The 12,298-nt window shown below is 42.6% G+C and overlaps 1 pseudogene; it reads right to left on the bottom strand.

The window, feature by feature from the left end:
• Positions 1 to 416: 416 nt before the first annotated feature.
• Positions 417 to 7,597, bottom strand: LOC118664124 (annotated as a pseudogene).
• Between the last annotated feature and the right edge of the window lie 4,701 nt (positions 7,598 to 12,298).

The raw sequence follows: 12,298 nt of genomic DNA, 5'->3' as shown, positions 1-12,298 counted from the left end.
GGATCCACTCCGAACGACAGAGGGATGAAATGGGCTAGAAGCAAGAGAACTGCGGACTCTGGGCCTGTGTCCTCTCTACTTCCATCCCAAGCATCTGGGTACAATACCCAATTTTAGCCTCCCCAGTGTCAGCTTGTCCCTGTGTAGTGTCTGCCAGATTCTAGCACTCAGAGTCTTCCTTAATACTAATGTCTCTTGACCATGTCTCTAGTGACTTGACCATGCCTTGTCCCTTGAGCCTGGGGACCAGGCTTTTGTCTACCCACTTCTTTCCCATTGGTCAGATTATCCCAAAGGCTCCATCCCAACTCTCAGAGAACACTTTGGTCCTCAATACTTCTCTTCCCCATTCCTGAGGAGGGGAGGTGGATCAAGGGCACCTGGTATCCAATCTCCCCTGCCCCTCTTGGAGCCCCCTAGGCTTGGATGAAGAGTCAGCCAGTAAATAGGGCAAAGCCTTATAGGAGCAGAATGACCTTGAGGATCCTCTGCTGGGAAGTGGCCAGCTCCTGGGGCAGGATTTCCAAGAAAGTGATATAGATAAAGGTGCCAGCTGCCATGCCCTCCAGCACAAACTGGGCCAGCTGGTGCAGTGGGCCAGCTGACTCTGCCGGAGCTGCACCCAGCCCAGTGCCCAGGGGTGTCGTGCATGAGAAGAGAATGCCACAGCCAGCCACCACCTTTGCTCACAGGTGGCTCTGCAGCAGCCTCAGGGATAAGCTGAGGGCCAGCTTTGCTGATGGAGCAGCAAAGCCCCACACAGCTCCATGGCCCGAGCCGGTCTCGTTGCAGCCCCACTGCCAGCCCCTCGAACACTGAGTGCAGAGCCAGGGAGGAGACCAGTACACCAGCACGCAGGGCTGAGGGAGCTGCCAGAGCTCTGCTTGCCTGTGGGAAGCTTTGTGCGTGCCAGTGCTGTTCCCAGCAGCGCCCTTGTCTCCTCTTGAGGTGGTGGCACTGGCTGCTCCTTGTAAGCCAGCATGATCTGCTCCATCACCAGGACCAGGAAGAAGCCCAGGACCAGGATAAACTCTTGTAGGGGAAACTGGAGCATCACGTGCAGGGCTGCCAGGGCCTCATCTATGGCAGACAGGTAGTCAGGCAGCAGGTCCAGGAGACAGGTGGCCAGAAACACACCCCCGGCAAAGTAGCTTACAAGGCTCAGAGCTTTCCGATGGAAGGCTGAGGCTTCTGGGTTAGCTCCAGGCCGGCGAAGGACACAGATGGGCACCAGACTGCAGATGAGAGTGACACCAGCAGGAGCACCAAGGCCCCCAACTTCACCCCCAGTCCCACGGGCACTGGGGGGTCTGAGGCCACCGCCTCTGGGCGCCACACCAGGAGCTCTGGTTCCCCCAGGGCCCCATGGTGGCTGTGGTTGCTCCAGTGACTCTCAGACCTCGCAAGGGTCTCACTGCATGGCACCCGCTTGGTTCCAGTCTCCAGTCGGGCCTCACTTTCATTTTTAAAGGATTACTTTGCTGGACAGATCACCTTGGCTGGTAATTTCTCTCAGTAGTTTGAATATCTGGTTCCACTCTCTTCTGGTTTGTAGAGTTTCTACTGAGAAGTCCAATGTAACCAAATGGGCTTTCCTTTATAGATTACTTTCTTCTTTTCCTTGGCTGCCTTGAGAATTCCTTCTTTGTCATTAATTTTTGACAGTCTTAATACCATATGCCTTAGAGGAGACCTCTTTGGATTGAGGCAAGTAGGTATTCTGTTTGTTACAGCCAGGCTCTTTTGCTTATTCTTCCATGGTCACACACAATATTCTACTTTTTACATTGCTTCCAAATGCTCTCTTACTTCTCACCTGTTCAAGATCCTAACCATAATTTAAAGCTCAGGAAAAAAGGGTATTTCTCCCCTAGGAAGTCTTCTCTGAGCCTGGAATCATCTCACCTAATTCTGAATCTCTGTAGAATTTATGGTGCTTGATATTTATTGTTTTACTTTGTTAGTCAACTTTTATTATACACTAGAGGCCTGGTGCACAAAAATTTGTGCACTCAGGGGGGTCCCTCAGCCTGGACTGTGCCCTCTCACAGTCTGGGACCCCTCGGGGGATGTCCACCTGCTGGCTTTGGCCCGCTCCCCAGGGTATTGGGCCTAAGTTGGCAGTCAGACATCCCTCTGGCAGCCCAGGACCTCTCAGGGGATGTCCACTTGCCAGTGGGGAGCAGGCCTAAGCTGCAGTCGGACATCCTTAATGCTGCTGAGGAGGCGGGAGAGGCTCCTGCCACTACCACTGTGCTGGCAGCCATCAGCCTGGCTTGTGGCTGAGCAGAGCTCCCGCTGTGGGAGAGCACTGACCACCAGGGGGCAGCTCCTGCATTGAGCGTCTGCCCCCTGGTGGTCAGTGTGTGTCATAGTGACCAGTCATTCCCAGTCATTCTGCTGTGAGGGTCAATTTGCATATTACCCTTTTATTATATGCCTGGTGCATGGGTGGGTGCTGCCTGGTTTGCCCGGAAGGGTGTCCTGGATCAGGGTGGGGGTCCCGCTGGGATACCTGGCCAGCCTGGGTAAGGGGCTGAGGGCAGTTTTCAGGTTGGCCACACCCCCTTCAGGGAAGGGGGGGTCCTTGCTGGGGTGTCTGGCCAGCCTGGGTGAGGGTATGAGGGCTGTTTGCAGGATGGTCAAGCCCCCCAGCAGGGACCCTCACCCCTTGAGGGTGTGGCCAGCCTGGGTGAGGGGCTGATGGCTGTTTTCAGGCTGGCCACAGCCCCTTCAGGGTAGGGGTCCCCTGGGATGTCTGGCCAGCCTGGTGAGGGGCTGATGGCTGTTTCCAGGCTGGCCATGGCCTCGAGCCACCCAAGTTCCCAGTGGAGGCTGGCTGGAAGCAGGTATCTGGGATTTATTTATCTTCTATAATTGAAACTTTGTTGCCTTTAGCGGAGGCCACAGATGGCCAGGGCAGGCGAGAAGCTTGGCTTCCTCCATCACTGGGGAAACCAAGCCTCCTGCTTGCTCCAACTCCATGGCTGCTGGCTGCTAGCTTGGTTGGGTTAATTTGCATATAGTCACTCTGAGTGGTTGGTGGGCATGGCTTGGGGCATAGCGAAGGTACAGTCAATTTGAATGTTTCTCTTTTATTAGATTAGATGTTATATTTTGCCAATAAAGTTCTAAGTTCTTGATGCTGATATATATACATATATACTATATACATACTAATGTCTTGAGCCTAAGCACTGCATACATTAAACCAAAAACTGGGACATATGGTCTGTGAAAATGTGTACTTATAGGGAGAGAATACTGCTATTTGAATTGGGCCACTCATAACTTGTAGAAATCCATTAAAACTTCAAACTTTGTAAGTCTTTTTGTTGATGCATTTCAATTTGTTTTCTAACAATTGAGTTTTGCAGGACAGTCAACATGATGTTATTTTGCATATATAAGTTAAACGTTTACCTTTAAAAAATATGTTTTTATTGGTTTTAGAGAGAGAAAGGAAGGAAGGGAGGGAGAGAGAGAGAGAGAGAGAGAGAGAGAGAAATATCAATGACAGATAAACATCATTTGGCTGCCTCCTGCTCCCTCCATACAGGGGATCAAGCCTTCAACCTGGGCATATGCCCTGACTGGAAATTGAACCGGAGATCTCTCTGTGTATGGGATGATGCTCCACCAACTGAGCCACACTGGCCAGGGCAAGTTTAACTGTTTTATTAATTTTAATTTATCTGATAATGAGAAAGCAAGTAAATCAAAGCATGAAAATAAAATATATTAAGTCTAAAAATATTCTTAGCTGATTTATTTTGACAAGTGTTTAAATTATTTAGCTGTTCTGAATTTATTTTATTTTAATTATTTATAACAATACACTGTAGTGCATTAGGGAATGTCTTGAAAAGTGTTTTGTAAAAGTGGGCAGCATCTCAGTAATAATAGCACTATAACTCTGCCATTTAATTTTTGCTGACAAGTGGGTTGAGCTTGTGAGGATAATCATAAGAAACGTTAGGGGACAGTACCTATGCAATTGAGACAGGAAGGCACTGTATTGCCTTTTCAATTTTTTGTGCTACTATAGTTTTTCAATACTTTTTAAAACTGTCAGCAGTTCAATAAGACTTTTAGTTCTTTCTTGATCTTAAAATATCATCTTTACATGCACTCAATGCTATATGCACAAATTTCTCAAGTGCTTACCTCCTTACTTTTCAAAAGCAGTACTTTTAAATGATGTTCCATTACCTCCTAATGTTCAAACCTCTTCTTTTTTTGACTCCTGCTTGAAAACTCTTTCAAAAGCACTTCAGTATTTGAACAATAATGCAATAGTGTACAATGTAAATTTTATGTGGAACAACTCTATGTAATGAACCTAGCTTCCTTATGCATTTTTCTTCGTAATTTCTTTCTCGTTGACATTTCCAGTAGAGGTGCCTCAGTTATTCCCCAATGAGAATGAGATAATCAGAAAGGGGGCTAAAAGTTTGTTGACTTTGAGAAGAATCAGCTCTGGCCGGTGTGGCTCAGTTGTGTGAGTGTTACTCCAGATACCAAGTTGTCACCAGTTCAATTCCTGGTTGTGCGCTCAGTCTGGTGGGGAGTGTGCAGGAGGCAGCTGATTGATTTTTCTCCCTCTTTTTCCCCCTCCCTTCCTCTCTCTCTCTCTAAAAATCAATAAAACATACTTTAAAACAACAACAACACAAAAACCCAAGAAGAATCAATGCATGGGTTATTTAACTCCTGCCGTGGACATCACCTGTGTTTTCTGCTAATAAACACTGTGCTTAGACTACTCTTAGTGCTGGTTAATTACCCGGAAATTTGTAACCTTCAGCACTATCCAAGACTTATAACTATATCTGTGAAATACAGAAATAAATACTTACTGGAGAGATGGACTCTGTCATGGGACAAAGGCTTTCTAATTTAAGTATCGACTCTTTTGTGTTTCATGTAGGTGGTAACATTTTGACTTAGCACTTGATCTCTATCCTTCCTAGCACTTGATTTCCTTCCAGTGAGCTTTCCTGGTTAGCAAAGGCTGGAACGGTAAAAATTAGATTCCCAGACTTTTTTGTGGCTTTCAAATAAGAAGTCCATACCTTCAGGATGGACATTACAAACATTTACAAAAGTCAGAAGGCTAATAGTTTGGATCCTACATCCAGCTTCAACAATGATCAACATTTTGCCACTCTTGTTCCATCTATCTCTCTCCACTTTTTTGTTGCTGGAATTTTAAAAAACAAATTTAAGATGTCATTTCTTTGTGCCTATAAATATTTCAGAAGGCATCTCTAACGAAAAGTACATTTAAAATATTGACAACAGCTAGGTTCTTGCAAGATGTGTATGATCACGGTATGAAAGGTAGAGGTGAGGCAGAGGTCATCTGTCTGTAACGTCTACCGCTGAGCATGGGTGGTGAAGACTTTGGGTGTTTTTTGCAATAGCAGTCCAGTGTCTAGTTCGCTATTGGCTAATACAGGGTCACTGCACTTCCTAGATGATTGATCTTTATCGTCAAGGATATATAGTGCTGCCGCGAGCAATATAGGGGACCAAAAAAAGGAGTTTTTCTGGAATCTAGGGAGGCCTCTGGGTTGCCTCTTATGTGCCATGCCGGTGATAAATGTTAATGGAAGGCTAAGCGACCTTATACAGGCAGGACTTCTCAGGAAATAAACAACAGCTTACATGGCATCGACTATGTGTCATTGACTCTTCTAAGCATTTCACATTTATCAACTCATCTAATGCTCGAAATAACCCTATGCTGGAGACACTTTCATTATCTTTGTTTTACAGATGAGCATCGAGGCACAGAGAGATTAAATGACGTGACCAAGGTCACAGAATTAACAAGCGGCAGAGCTGGGCTTTAAACCCAGAAAATATAACTCCAGAGCCAGGCACCTAAAAACTGCATTCTACTAGTTAATAGTTTGGAGCATCCTACCAGGTAAGAACCAAACCAGTTGAGGGCAAAGGGAACATGGAATGAGTAACGAAGAAGCAAATTATAAGTATCAGCTATGGTTTTAGGACCTGTAGCAGAAATATGACCTGTAGTAGCAACCCATATATTTTTCCTTTCTGTTTATATATTGGTGCTCTTTGGTTCATCTGCAGTTATTGTAAACAGGTCCCCTGGTAGACAATCCTTTGCTTGCAGGCAGTGCCTCACTGGGAATTTTGCTTTGTTTTCCTGCTTAGGGCTTTCTCTGAAGTTGTTAGGGTCTGCTCAGCCCATGCACAGGGCAGCCCAGATCGGGAGAGGCATTAATGCCCTGGGGTAACTCTCTACCCTGGGGAGTTGGAATTGTTGGATAAATGCCCATCTTCATTCTTCAGAGGGAGAACTTAGAGTTGCATTTGATCTGTGCCTCAGCGGATTCCCAGTGGAATGAGCTCCAGTTACACCCAGTGGTAACCAGCTCAATAATGGATTCTATCTCTCTACTATCTATCTATCTATCTATCTATCTATCTATCTATCTATCTATCTATCATCTATCTATCATCTATCTATCTATCTATCTATCTATCTATCTATCTATCTATCTATCTATCTTTCATCTCTTTATCATTCTCACTGGAAGATTTTTAAAAATTGCTTCCAGAGAGAGAGAGAGAGAGAAGAAGAGAGAGGAAAAGAGGGAGAGAGGGAGAGAGAGAAACATGGATGTGAGAGAAACATCGATTGGTTGCTTCCTATATGTGCCCGACCAGGGATTGATCCCGTAACCTGGGTATGTGCCCTGATCGGGAATTGAACTCAGGACCCTTAGGTGCATGGGTTGATGCTCCAACCAACTAAGTCACAGCAGGCAGGGCACATACTTTATTGTATTTCCATCTTTCCTGCTTCACACACCCCACTCTTTTATTCCTCCTTTGTAGGATCGCCTCCCAAATAAATACATGCACTCATGTCCTGTCTTGGGTATAATATTTATACACATGAAACCATTTCCATCATTTTTCTTCTTCCTTTCTCCTTATTTGCTTAGTGTGTGTTGGTGGTTAACTTCATAATTTAGCCCCCTGCTTATAGAATATGATGGTAGGATTGGGACTAAACAAGATGAGGAATGAGCAGCACCCTGAGATGGATGCAATGATTCTTAAGAATTCGAACCTACCCTTCTTGTGAGAGATTTCACATCTTTTTATTAGAAAGGGTAATTGCATCCTGTTAGGTAGGAGCAGGTTGTTTTTGCTCTTTCTGTTGTTTGGAAGGTTAAGTATGGCTATCGAGTAGCCAAAGGGCTGAATTATACAGAATATAATTCATAATTCAACCCCCATTTCCAATGCCTTCCACTTTCCCTTCGTATACTCAGAGTCTGAAAAGTTACAAACTGCACGTTTAAGACTCCCTTGTAGTTGTGATACAATTTCCACAAGTTAGATGCATTTTGTATGCTTTAAAGGTGGGAGTGAGACAAAGGCTATGTGGTAGCACTTCTAGTATTTTCCGCTACCAAGTATGGGGGTGGGGTGTTGGTTTTTTCCTTCCATTCTTAGCTTTGCTGGAAGCAAGAGGCAAGGCATTGGACAGCTGACAGGCACGGAGTGAGCTGACAACCACCACGTGTGGCGGCAGAGACTTCGTGATCATCGCGGTCTCCATACTGTGTTCCAGACTGTGCAGAGGCCGAGTCCTCTGGCCAGCTAGTTCTACGGTGCTGTTCTTCCTACAAGTCATCCCTGGAAACGGGACTAGTGTCTGCTTCTCCAGGCACTCAACATGTTTCCTTTTGTAAGCACCTAATTCTCTTATATCCTTTATGTTTAAAATAGTTCCCAGTTACAACTGGACCCTGACTGAACAAATTAGAATGAGACCTATTTCTAGGTGAAATCACCTCAGGGTTTATTACCAGACTCAGCTTCTGGATCAGCAGAGTTTGGACCTGAACTACTCATTTTTTTTTTTAAAGTTAATCCTCACCTGTGGGGATTCCAATGTTTTTCTACTAAAACAGAAGCTCTTATTAAGAATCTTTAGGGCCCTGGCCAGGTAGCTCAGTTGGTTAGAGTGTCAGTCTGCTATGCCAAGGTTGTGGGTTCAATCCCCAGTCAGGGCACATACAAGAATCAACCAATGAGTGCATAAATAAGTGGAACAACAAAATGGATCTTTCTCTCTCTTTATCTTTCTCAAATCAATTGATAAAAGGAGAGAATCTTTAGGTTTGGAGGCATGTAAGAGATAATCTCTTTCAGCAGCCTCATTTTACTTTATTTTATTGTATGTACTATGTTTTTTCTGTTTGGTTTACTTTTTATCTACTTTAAAAAAAATTGGTATAACTTAAAGTGCACATAAAAGTGTAGCTCTATGAATTTTTAAGTATGTGTACACCATGTTAACACTACTCAGGTCAAGATACAAACAGTTTTTAGTACCCCAGAAGACTCTTTCATGTTCTCTCCCAGTTGATAGCTCCCTATAATGTATTAGTTTTATAGGACTGCCATAGCAGGAGGTCACGGTTTGATTCCTGGTTGGGACTCGATCCCCAGTAGGGGGTGTGCAGAAGGCAGCCGATCAATGACTCTCTCTCATCATTGATGTTTCTATCTCTCTCCCTCCCCTTTCTCTCTGAAATCAATAAAAATATATTTTTTAAAAAGGAGTTCTTAAAGAAGATAATACAGAGAATAGAAAAAGGGCACTATCCATTGAAAGATATCTTCAGATCCAGAAAGCCCAACAAATTCCAAGCAAAAAATCTAGACACATCATAATGAAATGTACAACCCAAAGAAAAAGAGAAGGTAGTAAGAAGTCACAGGAAAAAAGTCAAATCACCTACAAAGAAAAGGTAAATACTAGTAGATGGCTGGATGACTCTCAATTGCCACAGTGAAGACAGGGAAAGTATATTCAAAGTGGTGAGAGAAAATATTAGTCAATCTAAAGTTCTATACCCACCAAAGCTATCTTAAAGAACAAAAAGGGCACTAGCCAGTTTGGCTCAGTGGATAGAGAGTAGGCCTGTGAACTGAAAGATCCCAGGTTCGATTCTGGTCAAAGGCACATGCCCGGGTTGTGGGCTTGATCCCCAGTGGGGAATTTGCAGGAAGGCAGCCGATCCATGATTCTCTCTCATCATGGATGTTTCTTTCTCTCTCTCTCTCTCTCTCTCTCTCTCTCTCTCTCTCTCTCTCTTCCTTCCTCTCTGAAATCAATAAAAATGTATTTAAACAAAGAACAAAGGGGGTAAAAATAAAGATGTTTTCAGAAAGCAAAAATAGACTTTGCCACCAAAAGACTCCAAAATGAATTCTAAAGACCTAGCTAAAGTAGAAAGAAAATAAATTCCTGCTGGGAGATCTGGCTACATAATTTTTGGGTCTCAGTGCAAGGCCCCCAAAATGCAGAGGTCTTTGTTAAAAAAATATTAAGAATTTCAAGCCCTAGCTCAGTTTGGCTCAGTGGATAGAGCCTCGGCCAGCAGACTAAAGGGCCCCAGGTTTGATTCTAGCCAAGGGCACATGCCTCGGTTGTGGACTCAATCCCCAGTAGGGGGCGTGCAGGAGGTAGCCAATCAATGATTCTTTCTCATCATTGATGTTTCTATCTCAGGGGTGGGCAAACTTTGTGTGAGTGTGTGCCAAAACCAGCAAAATCTCTGACTCAAAATTCGTCCGCGTGCCAACCCTAATTTTTTGAGAACATGTTACGCCTACTTGATATCTCTTAAGGTGCACGTATGTGAAGAACCTTGAAGAAATGATAAAATTCATTCGAGCGACAAAAACACAGTATATGATGATAAAAAATACATTTATTTTTTAATGTATACATGTACACTGATGGTCCGACAGAAAACTTTATGAATCCGTTTGATATTATCAGTGGGACTTTTGCTGCTGCATCACTGATGACAGAGATTTTACATCAGGTTTCTATTTCGTGACCTTCAGAGATATGCACGAGCTACTACTTTCATCCGTCAGGCTACTCCTATTATGAGACTTAACAAAATTCATCACTGAGAACAAAGATTCACAAGCGTATGTGGATGAAACCAAAACACTGGTCGGACCTAGGAAGGCAGGGAGAGTTAAGGCAGAGGCATAGAAATTGCTCTTCCCCTCTCTCGTCAATCCATGTCTATGGTCTTTAAGATAACTTGTTATGTAAAATTATTTATTTATCTAAGATGCACCTACACTGAATTTATCTGAAAAATAAAAAAGTTGATATTAAGAAAATAATTGTAAAGGGAAGATTATAAGAGAGGGTTTCACGTGCCAGCAAAAGTTCCCGGCATGCCATGTTTGGCACGCGTGCCAGGGGTTGCCCACCACTGTTCTATCTCTCCCTCTCCCTTCCTCTCTGAAATCAATAAAAAAAAATTTAAAAAAAGAATAAAGCTCATTTAAAAAATATTTCAAGATGGCAACAGCAGAGCATGAAATCAGGCATGGGGCCCTTCTGAGCAGGGGTCCCATGTGACTGCACAGGTCATGCACATCAATTTGACCCTAGGCATTTCTAAACAATCAACTGCATGTAACAATAATAAATTTTTATCTACTTTATGGGAGAGAAAAAGCAAGCTAGAATTAAATTACTAGACAAAAGCATATAAAATGGAGGAGTTACAGTTCAAGTATTCTAAGGTTCTTGTATTATTTGGGGAGAATGAAGACAATTTTTAACTTTAAGTTTGCATGTTAAAATAGCTATGGCAACCATAAAAGAATAGACAGTGGAATGCATATATGCAAAACCCCAGGATACAGATAATAGTGTGGTGAAGGCCTAGGACAGGGGTGGGGGCAAGCTAGAAGAGGTCAATGGGGGAGAAAAGAGAACATATGTAAGACTTTCAACAATAAAGTTTTTTAAAAAAAGTAACCTACCAAAAAAAAAAAAAAAAAGAATAGATATAGTGTATATAACTTCCAAATAAGTAGAGGAGAAAAAAACATAGCCAAATCAAAAGGCAAGAAAGAGGGAAAAAAGTACCATTAAGTGACATAGTAATTTGATATAAATAAATCCAAATATTCCAGTAGGCAAATAGACTAAACTCCAATGAAAAGTCAAAGATTGCCAGTTTGCAAAATAAAACAAAATCCAGCTATATGCTATTTCAAGAGATGTATAAACATCATTATTATACAGACATACTGAAAGACAAAGAATGGGGAAAAAATACCCCAGGCCAATGCTAAACTACATAAAAAGAAGCTAGTAAAGATACTAATATATTAGTTTCAGGAAAAACTGAACTCTAACACAAAAAGTATATAGATAAAGAGTGTCATTTCATAATGATAAAAATATTCCATTCGCCAAAAATAAATAACATTTTAATAGTTGCTATGTACCTAATAAGAAAAAATTAAAGTATACAAAGCAAATATTGGCAAATCTACAAGGAGAAACTGACAAAGCCCCCATCACAGAGGGATTGCTTAATGCACTGGTTCTCAAACTTCAGTATACATCAGAACCCATGGGAGGCTTATTAAAACATAGGCTGTTGGGCCCACCTCCAGAGCTTCTGATGTAACAGGCTGAAGGTAACCCTGGTTGGTGTGGCTCAGTTGGTTAGAGTGTCCTCCGGTACACTGAAAGGTCGCAGGTTTGATTCTGGGTCAGGGCACATACCCAGGTATCAGGTTCCATCTCTGGTCAGGGTGAGTGAGGGAGGCAACAGTGTTTCTTATCTCACATAGATGTTCCTCCCTCCTCCCTCTCTTTCTCCTTTCCTCTCTCTCTCAAATCAACAAAAGCACATCCTCAGGTGAGGATTTAAAAAAAAAAAAAAAAAAAAGGCTGAAGGTGGAATCTCAGAATTTCCACTTCTAACAAGTTCTCAAGTACTGTTGATGTTATTGGTACCAGAATCACTGGTTTCAATAATGGATAGATCAAACACAAAAAAATCAGTAGGAGATGGAATATTTGAAAAGCACCATTATTAAGCTTGATCGAATGGACATATTAGAACATTGGAGAATACACATTATTTTAAACACACTGAAACCTTTATGAAAATTGACCATTTACACTCAGTCTTAAAGCTAGGCTTGGCAAATTTCAAAGTATTGGTACCAGAGGCTACATTATCATGCAATTAAGTTAGAAATCAACTGTATAAAAATAACTGAAAAAGTCTTATTTTGCTTAGAAATTAAGGGGTGTCTTAATAACCCCTGAGCAAAGAAGAAATTATAATGGAAAGATGGAAGGAAGGGTAGAAGCATCTTTCATTTCTTGAATACCATTGATCATATCTGGAACTATGGTCTGTATATATTTTCTTTCAGCCAATACTGGTAGATTGATTTGCAA

The sequence above is a fragment of the Myotis myotis genome, unplaced genomic scaffold (genome assembly GCF_014108235.1).
Source record: "Myotis myotis isolate mMyoMyo1 unplaced genomic scaffold, mMyoMyo1.p scaffold_m19_p_10, whole genome shotgun sequence".
NCBI classification, from domain to species: domain Eukaryota; kingdom Metazoa; phylum Chordata; class Mammalia; order Chiroptera; family Vespertilionidae; genus Myotis; species Myotis myotis.
The sequence above is the reverse complement of the archived record's forward strand: the minus strand, read 5'-3'. Positions and strand labels throughout refer to the sequence as shown.